The sequence below is a fragment of the Otolemur garnettii genome, unplaced genomic scaffold (assembly GCF_000181295.1).
Source record: "Otolemur garnettii isolate 467f Iridium unplaced genomic scaffold, OtoGar3 scaffold00055, whole genome shotgun sequence".
Taxonomy (NCBI): Eukaryota; Metazoa; Chordata; class Mammalia; order Primates; family Galagidae; genus Otolemur; species Otolemur garnettii.
This window is the reverse complement of record NW_003852450.1, coordinates 1,149,188-1,165,042: the sequence shown is the minus strand read 5'-3', so window position 1 is coordinate 1,165,042 and position 15,855 is coordinate 1,149,188. Positions and strand designations below refer to the sequence as shown.

The following is a 15,855-nucleotide window of genomic DNA, read 5'->3' as shown; positions in this document are numbered from 1 at the left end:
AGAAATGGCTGCTTCCTCATGATCCAGAGCCCTAGTCTTTCCTCCAGGACCCCAGAGACTATGAAGCTGGTGCACAGTAGGGTCCAGGAAGTTGGGATAATGCAACGGAAGCCAATCAAGTGGCCTGGACCAGGTCCTCTGGATCCCAGTCTCCCCTTCATTCCTCGGGGTCAGCCATGGCTGCCTGGGAAAGCTCACAGGTGCATGGTGCCCAAATCCTCTGGGCCTGTAGCTCCCTGCAGCCTCATGAGAGTTGGGAGCTTTCTGTGCCTCCCAGCCAGCACAGTCTGCAGGCAGCTGCTCGGGTCATTGTCTCAGCCTCTTCAAGTTGTGAATGCTGAGTCTATAGAGACTGAAACACAAACAGTGCCCACAGTGCTTCTCGGGGAGGGAGAGGTGGCTTGGCCTTGCCAGAGCCATTGACTGTGCAAATAGCAAGGCTTGCTGTGGATGGAGGAAAGCTGGTTGCTGCTATTTCATGGGGGTGGGGGGGGCTTTATACACCACACTGCCTGGCCCCACAGAGGGGCCCTGGTATGTGCTAAGGGCTAGCAGATGGGTAGAAAAGAGGAGAGGTCAGTTCTCGGAGGCGGGGGGCGGGGAATGCTGCTTTATCATGAGATGTGTGTCTTCTCAAATCCAAGGAAGAGAGAGACAGGGAGGTTGCCAGCCTTGGGGTTAGGGGACGAGAGACTGGAAAGAGAAGGAGGCTAAGTGGGTAGATTGAGAGAGTATGCTGGGTGAGGCTGGGCAGACCAAAGTCCTCACAATTGGAGAGCAGTGAATGGCAACTTGCTGTGTGGCTCAGGGAAATCCAGTTACCCAGCCTAGGCTTGGGTTTCACACCATGATGTGGACTTGGTTAAAAGCTGCTACCAAATAAATACTCAGGTACAATTCAAGTATTTTACATATAATATCTATTTTTTGGGGGATTCAAACCTCTCCTTAAAAATAATATTTAGAAAAGAAGGCAAGGCATCGTGGCATCCCCATGTTCTACAGGAGACTGTTGGCCAGTGCTGTTAGGTGCACAGGGCTCTCTTCTGTGACAGGTGCCTTCCCACAGTCTGCACTTCTAACAAGAGGCAAGGTGTCTTGTGCTCCAGCTGAGGAAGGCATCAGAGAGCTTCTTGGTCTACTAGGAGACAGTTGATACTTCCCACCAGATATCCTTCTGTGTTTTCACCAGTGATCACTGCCAGCCAAAGATCTGATCCTTGAGACCAGCGTGGGCTCCTGGACCCTGCTCCTGCTTCTGCTAATGCTCTTCATGCCATGTCTGCCCCATCCAAGTCCCTGCTCCTAGGAGCTCTCTTTGTAGGGGAGATGAAGTTCCATTGCATCCAGACAGCCAGAGACCCAGGAGCTCTTCCCCTTCCTCTGCCATGGGGGGGTAGACTCCCAGAGCAATGCCAACTCACCAGGTCTATGACAGTGTCGCGCATCTCTGAAGGTGCTGAAGGCACCAAAAGCCCAAGGGTAGCAAATTCAGAATTCAATTTCCAATCCCACTGGCTAAAAGCTGACCGCAAGCCCTGCATGTGGCCTCACTGCTGGGGCCACCGTTATCATTCCCCTCAGTTTCTAGTCTCTGATGAGTCTTTAGCCCACACATTTTCTTTAAATACAATCTTATTTTTCTTCATAAATTCCAAACAAATTTAGAGAGAGAGAGAGAGAGAGAGATGGGAATTAGACGGAAAAAAATACCCCTAGCTTGGTTTTTTATTCCTGCTCTAAAATTTAGGCCAGTTATCCATGTTTGTAGTACTTATCATTTTTCCAACTCTTCCAACACCATCTTCCTGTGCCTGAGTCCAGGGTTCTTGAGCAGTTATGAAAAAACTATTCATTCCCATTGTGCAGATGGAGAAACTGAGGTCCTGAGTAAGAGGCAGGAGCTAATTCTGCCAGTGTCTCGTGACTCCCTCTTATCTCCCTCTTATCTCCCTCCTGGGACCAGGGAACAAATGTAGAGTAAGCACTGGTCAGCAGGTGAGAAATCTTTAGGAAGAGGGAGGGGCTCCAAGTGTGACGGGAGGCCCTTTGTTCTTCTGTGTTAGGACCCTATTCTTTGACACCAGTCTCTTCCTGACCATCTGTTCTCAACCATCTTAGCAGGGCCCAGACCTCCTGCAGGAAGGTGCTGGGTATGGATTTCACCTCCACATGAAGTTCAGATCATTCTTTTTAAGTCCTTGGGACCCCCAAATCGAATAGCTTAATACCCCAAAGGGGGGCAGTGGATGGGTGTTTGACTAGAATTTTGTTCATTTCCAAATAAACCTGGAGGTGTCTGCCTTGCAGAAAACATGGTGGCGTGGGTTTTGATGGCGTGGGTTTTGTTCCACTAGAGTGAAAGAACTTGTTAGAACGGCACAGGCAGGTGGGGTGAGGGTGGGGTGTCAGTATCGTCAGGGGACTGTGAAATCCTGAGACAGCCGCGTTCCTGGCAAACACCATCTTCCTGGCAAACACTGCTGCCCACTACTGCAGCAGAGACCTGGTAGAGCTATGCTGGTGGGGCGCGGCGCATGGGAGTGAGGAGAGCTGGGTCTTCCTGTCTGGCTTTGAGTTGGGCTTTGGCTAAGAACCCCGTCCTCTGTGAAGTTCAGAGACTAGTCTCTTCTTCCTCAGGTATCTTTGTTCCTCCAGACCGAAAAAAAAAAAAAAAATGGGAAGCTAGGGGAGCAGTCAGGGGAGGTGGGAGGTCAGAGGCCAACGTAATATTTACCCAGCCCAGCCGAGGCCTTTCGCTTTTATGAAGCAGGAAACCACTTCAAAGAGGCAACATCCCCTCTTGCCACTTCTGTCTGCCTGCTGGTCCTCCTGCCTTTACCTGGCAGCACAGCTTTTCTCTATACCCCTTCCTCTGCTCCTGAACCTCCCACCCTCTCTCCCTTAGAAAGCAGAGCATTCTACGTGGCAGCCTGTGCCTCCACCCCCGGCCCCTGGTCGGAGATGTTTAAAGATCTGTCATAGTCACAGGTGCCCCTGACACTCTGAGCTGTCTCTAGACTGCTCCTGCTCACTCCAACAGTGTGTCCTTCACCACTTTGGACTTGTGGGAGGGACTGAGGTTACAGCTCCATTATAACACCAGAGCAGATGCAGAAACTAAGGACAGGGAAGGCCCTACTGATTCTTTACATTGGGTGAGGAGAACCACAAACTCCTTCTCTTAAGAAATATATAAATACATATACCAGCATAATTCCTGAAAGCACTGGACTGTGAAGGTTTCACAGGCTTCTTGAAGCCCAAGCGTGCCCCCCAGGTCTGTTCTCGTGCCCTGGAGCATCTCTGCCATGGCACCCCCCTAGCCCTGACCAAGGTGCAGGGAGACCACCACTTTCCTTCTAAGGATCAGAGAATGCTTTAAGTTGAGTTGAAGTCTGCGTCCTCCTAGCCTCCCTCCAGCAGCCGTTCTCTGCTTTCTTTGTGACCTTAAAAGAGAGTAGATCCTTCCCCAGCTAGCCAACATACAGCAGAGGCAATCCCTCCCTCAACCAAGGGGTAGAGATAAAAATCTGAACTTTCCCTCAGGTCCTGTTCATGCCACGATTTCATTCAGGGAAGAGTGGGTGAGTAAGCAGCAGGATTCGGGATGCTTGAATGTGAACATTTCCTGATGAACCCCACTGGCAGCTACACTGCCAGCTTCAGAGGCACCAGAAAGCAATAAATTTTTCATAGAATACAACATGAAAACCCCTTGGGAATATGCACCCCAGAGACCTTGCTTTGGAATATTAACTAATGGAAAACAACTCAGGCCTTGTCAGTTTCTAATTCACAGAGGAGAATGAGTGGGGAAAATGGTTAGGCAGGGGTGGTTCTGAAAGGCTAGAGTATGGGACAGCATTAGGTAGTCATCCTTCATGGGAAACTCATCCCTGGAAATCTCCACCTCCCATTGACTTGTTTGTGCTTTGAAGAGCTCTCTGCCTTTACTTCCTCTTAACCTCTAGTGCACAGATAACTCCATTCTGCCAAAGATATTTGAGGGTACTTGGTTTATGTAATTCTCTCCCTGCCCTATCAAGAATACTGTAAATTCCCTGAAGATAGGAGATAGTACTCTTTCATCCTTCTACTAGGAGGGAGGGAGGAGGGAGGGAGCTACCACATTCTTGGCACTGGGTAGGTGACTGGTCCCTGTTTATTTAAACTTAAATGAATTCCAATTCCTGCTTTAAGTGTCTACCTATTTGGTTCGGTGCAAGGGGGAACAACTCTAGTGCAAAAATTCAAGTCTAAAGGTAAAGTTGGAGAAGGTGTTCAGTAGTCCTCCCACCTCCCTCCTTCTTCTGGCCCCCCATACCCAACCCAGGAGCTAAGGCCGGGTGGGAGGTTGTTATAATACAAGGGAAAGCCTGGGAGGATAATTCCTCTGGGGGCTCCTCTGTCAGAAGCTGCTGTCCTTCGTAGTGCCTCAGAGAGAAGGTGTGTGTCTGGGGGCAAGGTAGGAGGGGGTCACCGAGGAGCAAGGATCATTCACAAGCCATTCACTCTGAGCAGTAGGATCTCTCCTTCTCTTCCTTCTGAAAGACTAGTTGAACTTTCCAAGGGCAACTCCACTGCCTTTTATGTCTCACCCTGAAAGCAATTTTAGCCAAGGAAAAGCAGAATTAAACTTTCATAGCACGATGCATTTATCTTGTTTTTCTTCTTTCTTTTCTCTGTCCCCTCTTCCCCTCTCCCACTCCTTGACTCTCAGGTAAATTTGAGCCAAAGGTAAACCAAGATGAAATATCAGGGGATGGTATCAGATCTGAAGAGACGCTGCTACGCTCTGGCCTCCTGCCCGTCCCAAAACTTCAATATTTTTCCATACCCCTGTTAGACAGTTATTATCTCCTTAGATGAGAAAAGCCTCTGGACTCTGCTCTCTCTCAATATTGTCTTCTGCTGAAATGAAAGGGGGAATTATAATTCAGAGAAAGGCTCCCACAGAGACTCTGAAGACAAAGATTAAATCAGTGATACAACGTTGACATGCGTTCAGTTCCTGAAAGGTCTTTTTTAAAAAAGTCTCCTCAGGAGCAGTTTTGCCACCACCTGAGAGCGTTTCGAAAATCCACAGTTAGGCAGTTGGAAGAAGGGAAGGCATGTGAAGGCGCCTTGGGGATGGGCCAAAAAACTTCTGTCGCTGATAAAGAAAGGCAAGAGGCCCTTGGCAGGCCAGCCAGCAGACTGGACTGCCTGCTAACTTGAGAATGTGTCCCCCTCCCTGGCTCGCACACCCAGACACCTCCTGTTAGGGCAGACCTCTCCAGAGCTGCTCTGAGCCCCCATGTGACCCCTATGCACCCTCCTTAATGCTGCAGGCACCTTCTCACCCCCTAAAACCAGACAGGGGCCCAGAAGTCCCACTGCCTATAGGACCCTACCAGTTGTGTTCTCTGGGTAGTGACAGCTGGGAGTTTTTAATATATCTCATGCATTTTTTTTTTCTTCTTACAAAAAGAAAAGCACAAAAGCCACTGTTTAGAGCCAAGCCTGGTTTTCAAGAGTCCCCTCTAGTGGAGATAACCTGCTACTTCGGCTTCCCAGCTTAGCCCAGAGCCTCCCCTGGCCCCTTCTGCCAGCCTGGCTCTTCCCGTGTTTGCCCTCAGCTCTCTCCAGCCCCATCCAGGTCAGTCTCTGTCTTAATCTTCCCTTTCTGTCTCCCTGCTTCTGTGCACGTCTTCACTCTGTCTTTCCAGGTGTGCATCTGCTCCTGTATCTTAATCAGCATCTTCAGCACACAGGCTGGCCTTCTCTGACATTCAGGACACTAGCCCTGACCAGCTAGAACTGCTTTGGTAAGGCCTTGGATTAAATGGCCTATCTCAGGGGGTGGGGGGACCTACAGGCCAGACCTACCGTGAGAGGCACTAGGAAAATCAAGCTGGAGAAGAATGCAGCTTCTACAAAGCTCCCTTCCCCAGCCCCCATCCATATACACCCACCCCCAAGCAAACTTAAGCCTACTGGGTTTATATATATTTTTGAAGCTGTTTATAATCCCAACCAAGAGTGCTGCCTTGGAGTCCTGTGGGAATCCAGCCCACACCCCTCAGTTATTCTCCCCACCACCCTGCCAGCTCCCTAGTCTCTGAGTCTCTGACACCCACCCTGTCCTGCAAACAACAGGCAATGCCAGGTGAAGGGACAGCTGGCAGGGGGTGGGAGGTGTGCTGGTACAGAGGAAGTAGAGAATGGGGTGAGAGGGGGACCAAGGACTGAGTCTGGAACTGTAGGGGACAGGGAGAGAGAACATGCATTCTATTGGGCTCGTGAGGGGGGCCATGGGGGAACACCTGCCAGTCCTCTGTGTTTCCCAGAGATATCCTTTCACCCAAGTGGGTGATATGGCCAGAGTAGGCCAGGGGGTTAATGGTTAACCAACTGTAGGAACAGGGAACTTTTGCAATGCTCAGAACTAAGCTTTTTTTTTCTTTCTTTTTTTTCCTCCAGCTCTCACCCTCCCTTCCTCTTCTCCTCTTACACACTTGCCTGATAGGGACCCTGCTCCCCAACAAAGAACTTTCTCACCTCTATTTCTGCCCTGGAATTCCAGATGGAGAAGTGTGGAGCTAGATAAAGAGGTTCCATATGCCCAAATGCCAGGGAATGAGGCTGGAGTGAGCCTGAGGGCTCAACTGAGGAGAAAAAGAGTGTCCCTTTCTTACCAGCTATCCCTCCTGGGTGCCTTGGGACCAGCTGTTTGACCCTGGGAAGAAGGGCCTTTCTCTGTGTCTCCACAGGGCTCACCTTAGAAATGACCAAGGAAGAAAGAGATACACACCCACTCCTCAGTTTACTCTAATCAGGCATAAAATCTTTGTAACTAAGTGAAAAAACTGTTAAGGGTTCCATTCATCATTGTTTGAACTGAGCATATGTGGAGAGCAGAGATAGAATATTCACATATAATGAATTAATAAGAGACTGCCCCTGGGCAGGGTGGTAGTGATGAGGGGAGGGTGTCAGGAGGGAGGCAAGCACCGAGCTGTAAAACTCCAGAACCTCCAAGCCTGTGTCTACCAGCTTCCTTGTGAATGGTCCTGAATTATTTCTAGTTAACAGACTGTAACACAATGGCCCAGTCTCTTTATGATCAGCACGGAGGGAGGGCTTGGCTTGGTGCTCCTTGCCTGTCCGTTTACCATGATGGACAGAAGTATACTGTGCTCTGGTTTGTGTGTGCAGAGACAGCTGTGTGGCAACACAGGGAGACAGCTGGGGTGGGGGGTGCTGCTGGAGACAAGAATTGCCTCCCCCACACCAAACCCTATATCTTGGGAAGGCAGCCATAGAAAATGAGGTAGGACAGAAGCTATAGAACCCCCAAAGAGTGACAACAACTCCAGCACTACAAATATTTCATAGCACCTAAACTGGTGAGCTTAGGCTGCTGCCAGCTGCTGCCTTGTATATTTAACCATGTCACTGGCTTCCCCTCCTGCGCCTGTGTTTTCTTGTAACATGCCCATGAAATAAAGATTAGCTGAATAATCAGAAGTATTTGTAAATGGGAAAGGGAGCTAGCAGAGAAGAAGCTGTTCTTTGAGGGTTTTCTTTTTAACGTCACTTTAAGCACAGGCTCCAGTAAAACAGATGGTGAACTTTTACATTCACCACATCTGCAGCTTTTGATGGTCAAGAGAGTTGGAGGGTGAATGTTTCCTGGCACTCTGGAGACAGGGGCAGTTATTCAGGCCAGCTCTGAGGAGGGGAGGGCATCAACCTTGTAATGACATGGTTCTGGGTGATGAACATGAAAAGCTAGCCAGCCCCCCTGTCCTACTCTAGGCTGCGACAGACCCCAGTCCCTATGCCTAGCCAGAGAGATGGGCTGGCTGGGATTCCCTTTCCAGATTCTTGGTCCCTGGGCAGCAGAGACTTTCAGGTATTTCCCTACTTCAGATCCTGCTGCTCCTCAGCAACACATCGCTCTAAATGTCATTTCCATTTAACTGCTTTGCAAGCCAATTTGCCCCCATCCTAATGCAATTTGCGGAGGACAGTGAGGGAGCCGAGAGGGCAGTCTGCATTGCCCTGTGTGGCCCTGCCTTTATCAGCGGCTCCCTGAGGAGGATCGGTGTGGATGGAGGGAGATGGCTCCTTCAGGTAATGCTGACGGGTGGCAGCAGGGGCAAGTTCCGGGATAAGGAGGGGTTGGAGGTGAGAGGCTGTGATGCCAGGGGGAAGAAGGGGAAGAAAAACACCCTCCCAGGTTATCTAGACAGATTCCACTCTGTCTCCTCGGTTCCCTACCTTCTTTCCGCACCATCCCTCAGCCCTCAGGCCACTGAGGAGAGATCACAGGTAATTAGTTCAAAAATGGTGCTCTGTGAGGTGAAGGGGAAGTTAATGAATTCTTGTCTCTTCTTGCCTGGAGGTCAGAGGGGAGAGGGTTGCTAGCAACTCTAGGAGCTTTCTGGGGTGATTGCACAAAAGTTGTGCATTTCAATTAGGAACAGCCAAATTCCTCCAGTCAGGGCTATCTCTTCCTGGTGCTCTGTCACTCAACTGAAGGCCTCAGAATCCTAAGCCAGCCCAGAGGGAAGAGTGAAGTTTCAAGGTCTGGGAAAGAAGCCTGCTATTGTGCAGGGAAGGAAAGAACTGAACCACCTGACTCCTGCTCCCAAAGTGTCCAACCCAGCCCAGTCCAGATACTCATCTTGGCTTGCCGCTCACTTCAGAAACCTAGTCCACTGCGCTTGTGCATGGATGGTGGTGAATGCACCCTAACATTTCTTAGTTCTGCCAAGCTGATGGGCCTCCAAGCCACAGACTCCAGCTGTGAGTAGCAGTCCAGCTCCCCCAAACTGATCCTACTTTTATGCCCTTTGCATACCTTACACTGGGGTGCCACCCATAGATACTCCAGGGTCCTAAGCCCTCCAGGAGACCTATCAGATTTTGGCCCTCTCAGGAGGGTATCACTTCTAGACCTTTAACTGACCTAAAACCCCCAAGTTTGTTTTTCTTTTTACCATCCCTCCTCCCCCCCCCCATTATCTTTGTCCTTCCTGAGTAGACCTGAGTTTGAGTAGGTAGGTCCTCCGAGGGTCATGTCAAACAGGTGGACATTTTTTTTTTTTGGAGGGGAATCTCCAATGGCAGTTTCTAGTGACTCTCTTTAGCCTTCTAGACCAGAACTAGACTAACATTTATCTACACTACCTGTGGGACGGATGCAAGAGGGCTAGAATTTTCTAAGATCCCTACATCACTTGTGGGGTGGGGCAAGAAGGAGCACATGGAGGGAAATAGTCTTAAATGGTTCACAAGGAGCCCCTTAGATCCTGAACAAACTCCCATTTCAAGCCCCAGCTCTCCTCTGCTGTTCAAACCAGGGGGTTTGGCCCCTGCTGGGCGCTACACCACCGAGGAAGATAGGGAAAGATGGAGCAATTATCCCCATTAAATGCCTTGGAATCGCTCCCTGAGCCTTATGGAACCCCGCAAAGATGCATCCCCCTACCTCTGATCCCAGTCCCCTGAAGAACAGCCAGCATTACCAGGGACTATGACACAGGAGTGAACGCCCCCCAATTTATCGCTGGCCACAGTGGTTTGGGGCTGTCTCGCTAGCTCATGCCACCGAGCCCCCCACCCCCTTTGCTCTCCAGCTCTCGGGACAGCTTCGCCGCCCTAGTGCTCCCCAAAGCCGCAGCGTGCCGGCAGGTGCGTGGTGGAGGCGTGCGGCGGAGCTCTGCTGCCGCCCCCAGCCCGCGGCGGAGACGCCGGTGGCCGGCCGGGAAGCAGGGCGGGACGCAGCGCCTGCGAGTGTGCCGGCACTCACACGCACGCCGCGTTCCGGCCCGCGAAAGTGGCCGAGCCCGCGCGGGGACTTGCCCGCCGCAGCCGAGCCCGGGTGCTCGGGGCCGGGACCCCCAGGAGGCGGGCGCAGAAGAAGGCGCCGCGGGTGTGCGCGCGTTTGGCGAGAGGGCGGAGGGCGCTACCGACTCCGAGCGCCCGGCCCAGCCGCCGCTTACCCAGCTCGGCGACGTCTGTCTGTCCTTGCGTCCCTGCTCTGTCCGCCTCGGCCGCCGGCTGCCGAGGGCGGCTCGAGGCCCCTCTCCCTGCCCGCAGCTCGGAATCACCGGGACGACCAAATCCACATGGAGTCCAAATTCATTAAAATCCACGTCAAGCCGCCAGCCACTTATCTGTATTCCTGAAGTGGCCCCTCGGTCTCCGGTCCGCGCGCCCCTCAGTCCTCCGTCGCCCCGCTGCAGCCCTGCCGGGCGCTGTCGCCGGCTGGCTGGGGGCGCCCGGAGGCGACCAGGGGGCGTGTGGGGGTGTCTGGTAGTGTCTCTCGTGGGGAAGAAGCAAAGCCCCGGCTGTCTTCAGATTTTTCCAGCGCGACTTTCCGGGCTCCTCTGACATCAGCAATCCCGGCGCTTCCTTCCCTTCCAGCTCCCGGTTCGTTCACAGTCCCATTTCCTCCGGGAACCTGGCTTTCTAGATCTACTCGGAGGTTCGCTCCGTTCTCTCCGGCACTCGCGCTTCCTGCCGCTCCCGAGCTGGCAGGGTCTCTCTGTGGATGGCTCGTCCTCTCAGCTGAGATATTCCCAGCAACTGCGCTCTGCCGCCCTCCCGCTCCAGTCTGGCGCGGACGCCGCTCCGCCCGGCAGCTCGGGCTCCCGCGGTGGCGGCGCAGCGGCGGCGGCGGAGCCCTCAGCGCCGGCCTCCCTATATTACCAGGCAGCTCATTATCATAGAGGCCGCGAGCATTAACCCGCTCCCTGCCGGCCGCGCCCGCCCGGGCCGGGGCCGCGCCCGCCGCTGGCACCGCCCGCCCCAACCAGCCCCCTGCCCCCGCCCCCGCCCGCGCGGACTTCCTCCTCCGCAAGCTGTCAACAAAGGAGGATCAGGTTTGGCATCGGGAGGCCGCCCCGCTGCCCGCCCTGCGCCTAGCTCAGCCCCGGCCCACCAGCCACCTTAAGTGGCCGAGGGGGCGAGGAAAATGCTGCCAGGGCCTGGGGATTCGGGTGGAGGCCCTGCGAGCCCAGCTGGCTTAGCCTTCGGTGTGGCAGGGTAGGAAGTGGGTTGCGTGTGTGCCAGGACCCAAGCACAGAGGGTGAGGGCAGTGGGGACAGAAGCTCTCCCTCTCTTGGCATCACCTGTCACCGCGCGCGCATACTGCACACCTCTCTTCATCTTTAATTTGAGTGAGGGGTGAATGGGAAGGAACCGGACTTGTCTACTGGGTTTGAGACAGGGGTCTCGGAATTTTTGAGATTAGATGTCTTCTCGTGAATTTCAAAAAGCCAACAAGCTGCCGGATGAGGTTTGAAGTTGTTATTAATTATCATTTTTTGCAATGCGAAGATGAGCCTTGCTCTAAACTGATTCTCAAGATTCCACTCTGTTAGGGATCCTGGGTGTCTGGCAAGTCCTAACTTGGATGGGGGCGATGGGGACATGGAAGTGGAGCTTCTTGTATCCAGACCTGGAGAGCCTGCCTGGTAGGGGAATCAGAGAAGTGGCGGTGAGATAACTTAGTTTAATAACCTAAGGTGAGAGGTGTCTAGATTCCGAATGACAATGCATCGCTGCCCTTAAGACCACTGATTCCAAGTCATGTACTCTCAAGTGTCACCGCAGTCTCTCTACACTGCTTTCCGGAAGGGGGCTGCAAGCTAGACCCCGGCGAGTTCTCAGGGTCTGCGTAGTCCCTGCCGGCGACCAGAGCGCACCGCGAGTTTACCGAACATGTCCAAGTATTCTGATGTTTCCTCTACTGCCCTCTTGTGGCCACAGTCCTCAGTGGTATAAGCAGAAAACAACAACAACAAAAAATCACTCCTGAAAACCTTAAAAGCAGTTGCCTGAAATTCTTAGAATAGAAGAGGCAGAAGGAAGGAGGGAAGGATAGAAAGGAGAGAGAGAGACAGAGACAGAAAAAATAAATAAATTTAAGAGGCTGGGAGCGGTGGTTCACCCCTGTAATACCAGCACTCTTGGAGGCTGAGGCGAGTAGATTGCCTGAGGTCACAGGTTGGAGACCAGCCTGAGCGGAGTGAGACCCACCCCCGCCTCTAAAAATAGCCGGGCGTTGTGTCGGGCACCTATAGTCCCAGGTACTATAGGCACGAGAAGTACGAGAATCGCTTGAGCCCAAGAGTTTGAGGTTGCTGTGAGCTATGATGCCACAGCACTCTACCAAGAGTGACAAAATGAGACTGTGTCTAAAAAAAAAAAGAAAGAAAAAAAAATTTAAACTCACCAGTCATCTCAAACAATCGTTTATTCAATACAGGATTGGAGGAATCTAGGCTTTACTCCAACATCTGTAGAAATTAGCTAATTCTTCAAAAGTTCTTCTTTGTAATCAGTTGAAATTGATGTCCCTGTTACTTTCACTAGTTGTTTTTCGTTTTGTTTTGCGGACCACAAAGGCTCTAAGTTGTCTTTCTTCAATGATGTCTGTTCTTTTCTTCAAATTTCTCTAGGATTTACTGTTGTAACATTCTTAAAAAATTATCACATTTACCCGATATTATTATTTATCTCTTTTTATGTAGATCTGGTCTCCCCATCTAGACAGTCCATCCTCTTATGTGTGGCTTGACTGAATCTAAACCACAATGTATTAAGGAAGATGATTTGAAGAAGATGCTAGAAGATTTTGCAACACTTTCCCCATTTGTTCACTGCATGGAACATCAGTCTGGCCAGCTACACCAAAGGCCACCAGTGGTAAGGGTGGAAATAAAGCTTAATGCGGAACATTAGGGCCTTTTTTGTTCTAAATCAAGTGCTGCATGACCCCGAGATCACATCTCTTCCTCATGCCTCAATTTAATCACATTTTAGCAAGATTATAATACAATTTAAGTAATTTTCTGGTACTGTCCTCCCATCACCACTCACATGGTCCAGAAGTAAATTCTAGGATAAAGAGAAAGGAAGCATAAAATGAGAGAGACCCCTCTACTGGCCCCATCTTTCACCTCCATGCCTCCCATCTCCTTACTGAATAAAGGAAGAGAAGGAGGAATAGAGGAAGAGAAAGAGAACACAGGTAGGAGAACATTTTGCCAGCGGGTGACACCACGCCATCTAGTTTCCACCTTGCCCCTGAGTAGGGTCTGAGATCTGTGTTCTGTGAGACTGGAAATATCTGCTGTCAGCACAGCAATGGGAGGAGCACTAAGCTTGCCTGCTAGGAGGTAACCTAAATGAAATACCCCTACCTTCTCTAGACCTCAGTTTTTCCATCTATAAGGTGGGAATTTCTACCTTCAATCTCCAGATAGCCGAAGGAATTAAAACAGACATATGCAAAAATAAAGAATTAATACCATCATTAAAATGAAAAGATTGTTGTTGTACTAATAGGCTAGAACAAATATGGATCTTATTAGCTAAGCATACAATTATAATAATATGCTTTAGGAATTAAAAACACCTTGTTTCATGGTTTGCATTTAGATATAACATCCTCTGAGGCAGTGGCAATATATAGAAGCCTCTAGTTTTTAAACATGCTCAAATAACCCCATCCCTTTGATCTGGGTATTCACTCATTTATTATACAATTATTTATTAAGAGCAAATTTACCATATTTTTTTTCCTTTAATGGTACTGAATGCATTACAGAATTATTTCTTTGCACATATTTTTTTTAGAAAGCCTGGCAAGAATCCAATGAGCACGACACCCCCAGACCCATCTATGTCCTTCTGGGGACTCAAGTTTTTTTGTATCCATCTGGCCTTCTTTACCCTGTCCAGCTGATGTCAAACCCACAGCCACTGGGGACCGACCAATCCTCTCCCAGTGCCTTATGTCCATTGTCATTTTCATCAAGAAAGAAAGCCGCAGCCCAGCACAGTTGTGGGCAAGTAGTAGGTATTTAGTAAATATTTATCAAATGAATGAATGGATGGAGGAATGTTGTCTTATGCCAAATCCTCACCTTTGGAAAATTGTAGCCAGTTCAATAGCTTTCTTCCCTCAGTGCTAACCCACCTACCTCCCTGAACCTCATCCTTGGAAAGGCATTTGTGGTTGCTGCATTATTATTCCAGACCACTCCCCCCCTTCTTTGATGAGTGACTTAAGGAGGAGGATAAGAGAAGTGGGAGAGAAAAGGACAACAGTATCTTAGAATAGAGCTGAATTTTTCTTGTGTGAGATGAGTATTTCTCCTGTGGAAGGCAGGTCTGGCTGAGCAGCTCCCACTTGCATTTCCCAGGCGAGGAGCAGGCCTCCTCGGCCCTTGAAAGCAGCATATAGGCTTTGGGTAGCATAGGCCCAAATGGGCAAGGAGCCCATCCCCAGGGGAAGTCCTCTCTGTCACAGCAGCAGCTTCAGCCCTACAGATAGATGCCAGTACAGTAGCCCCTCGGATCACAGGAGGTATTTTTGGTGCTGGAAGCCAGCCACACTTTGGCAGACTTTCAGCAGTAAGTCTGCTCCTTTTAGAGGTAGGGGGTGGCAAGCCATCAGTGTTTAGCATGGGAATGCTGCCTGCCAGTGTGTGCTCGCATATATTTAGGGTTCCTTGAGTGGGATGGGGGCTGGGCTTGGGAAGCTGTGCGCCTGGGTTGTGGTGGGAGGGCTAGCGGGCTCCTGTGTGCTAGCATTAAGAGGTGATCTTTGGGTGGTGTGTCGGCTATTGCCAGGCTGGCATCTGGCTCCCAAAGCTGAGACCACCGATGCCACCGCCTATTTGACTTATCTCTGCTCTAAGATGCATGCCATCTTTCACTTGCCCTGATCCTGGGCTCAGCACAGAGGGAGGCAGGAACATGTTCCCTTGTGGGTGGACACTTCTGTCTACCTCACCTTCACCTAGACAATATTGTCAGGCAGCCACAGTCGCAGAATCAGCAGCCCCTTCTACCCTCCGCATTGTTGGGAACAAAGGAATTGGTCTGACGGGCCAGACTGGAGTGTGTGGGCCAAGTCCCATGAATGGAAGAGAGAGGCTGCGGCAAAGTGGTGGGCCTCAGCCCAGGCAACAGGGCCTGGGGTCCAGGACACAGGAACAGGGCACCTGCTCCGGGATTCTCAGCACCATTCATAAAGAGATCACCCTCCCCTCTCCTCCCTTCACAAATCCCACTTTCCTGTGTACTTTAAACAGTAGCAAGCCTGTTAAGGCTCCAAATCAAACAAGGCAGGATTTTGCTCCTTTCTCACTAAACCTCCCGCGAGCAGAGGTTATGTCCCTGTATACCTCGTCCTCTTTTCCCGAACCCTCCCTCTCCCCCATCCTGCATTGAGTGTGTTGCTCTGGGGGGAGAATATTCTCTGTAAAGGCCAGACAACAGCAGCCCAAACCTGCTTAAATAGGTCCTGGGAGAAGAGTTTTTAAGACTCCAGCATTTGCAGGGAGGTGGGAAAGGGAGTATGGACTTTTGGGCCCCAGGTTTGGAAGGTGAAGGCCGGATAAAGACTGAGGCTCAGGACTTTCCTTTTGCTCTGTGCCTGGTACTAAGGATCTGAAACAGGCCTTTTTCTCTTAATTTTTCTAAAAGATTACCCCAAAGGGAGATACTACTATTTGGTCATGTAGTCCCTGGCTTAGTCTCTTGGTGCCTTGGTTTCCTTATCTATAAGGTGGAAATAATATCCGTTGCTTTTCATACCGTGCAGGAATTTACTAGAATCTCTCAAGATACTGACTGTGAAAGGGCTTCACAATCTGGAAGGCACTATATTAATAAAAATGCATGCTGATGTTGTCTGAAAATCTGGAAGTTTTGTCCAGAGACAAACATACTTCCCAACTGCTGCAACTGCCATTCATTCTCTTACTCAGTTTTCTAGCAAAAGCATCTGGGCTTACCAGAAATACTTCTTTGCTATGGAGTCATGTCTCTCATCATCTCAGGGCC

At 50.6% G+C, this 15,855-nt stretch overlaps 1 protein-coding gene across 1 annotated transcript in view; it reads right to left on the bottom strand.

The window, feature by feature from the left end:
- The window catches only part of PLXNA2 (plexin A2), a 210,109-nt gene extending 199,395 nt beyond the window's left edge, over positions 1–10,714 (bottom strand). Inside the window, exon 1 of the mRNA XM_003792201.2 lies at positions 9,996–10,714. The gene's annotated coding sequence lies outside the window, so the exon portion shown is untranslated. The remainder of the gene's footprint in view (positions 1–9,995) is intronic.
- Between the last annotated feature and the right edge of the window lie 5,141 nt (positions 10,715–15,855).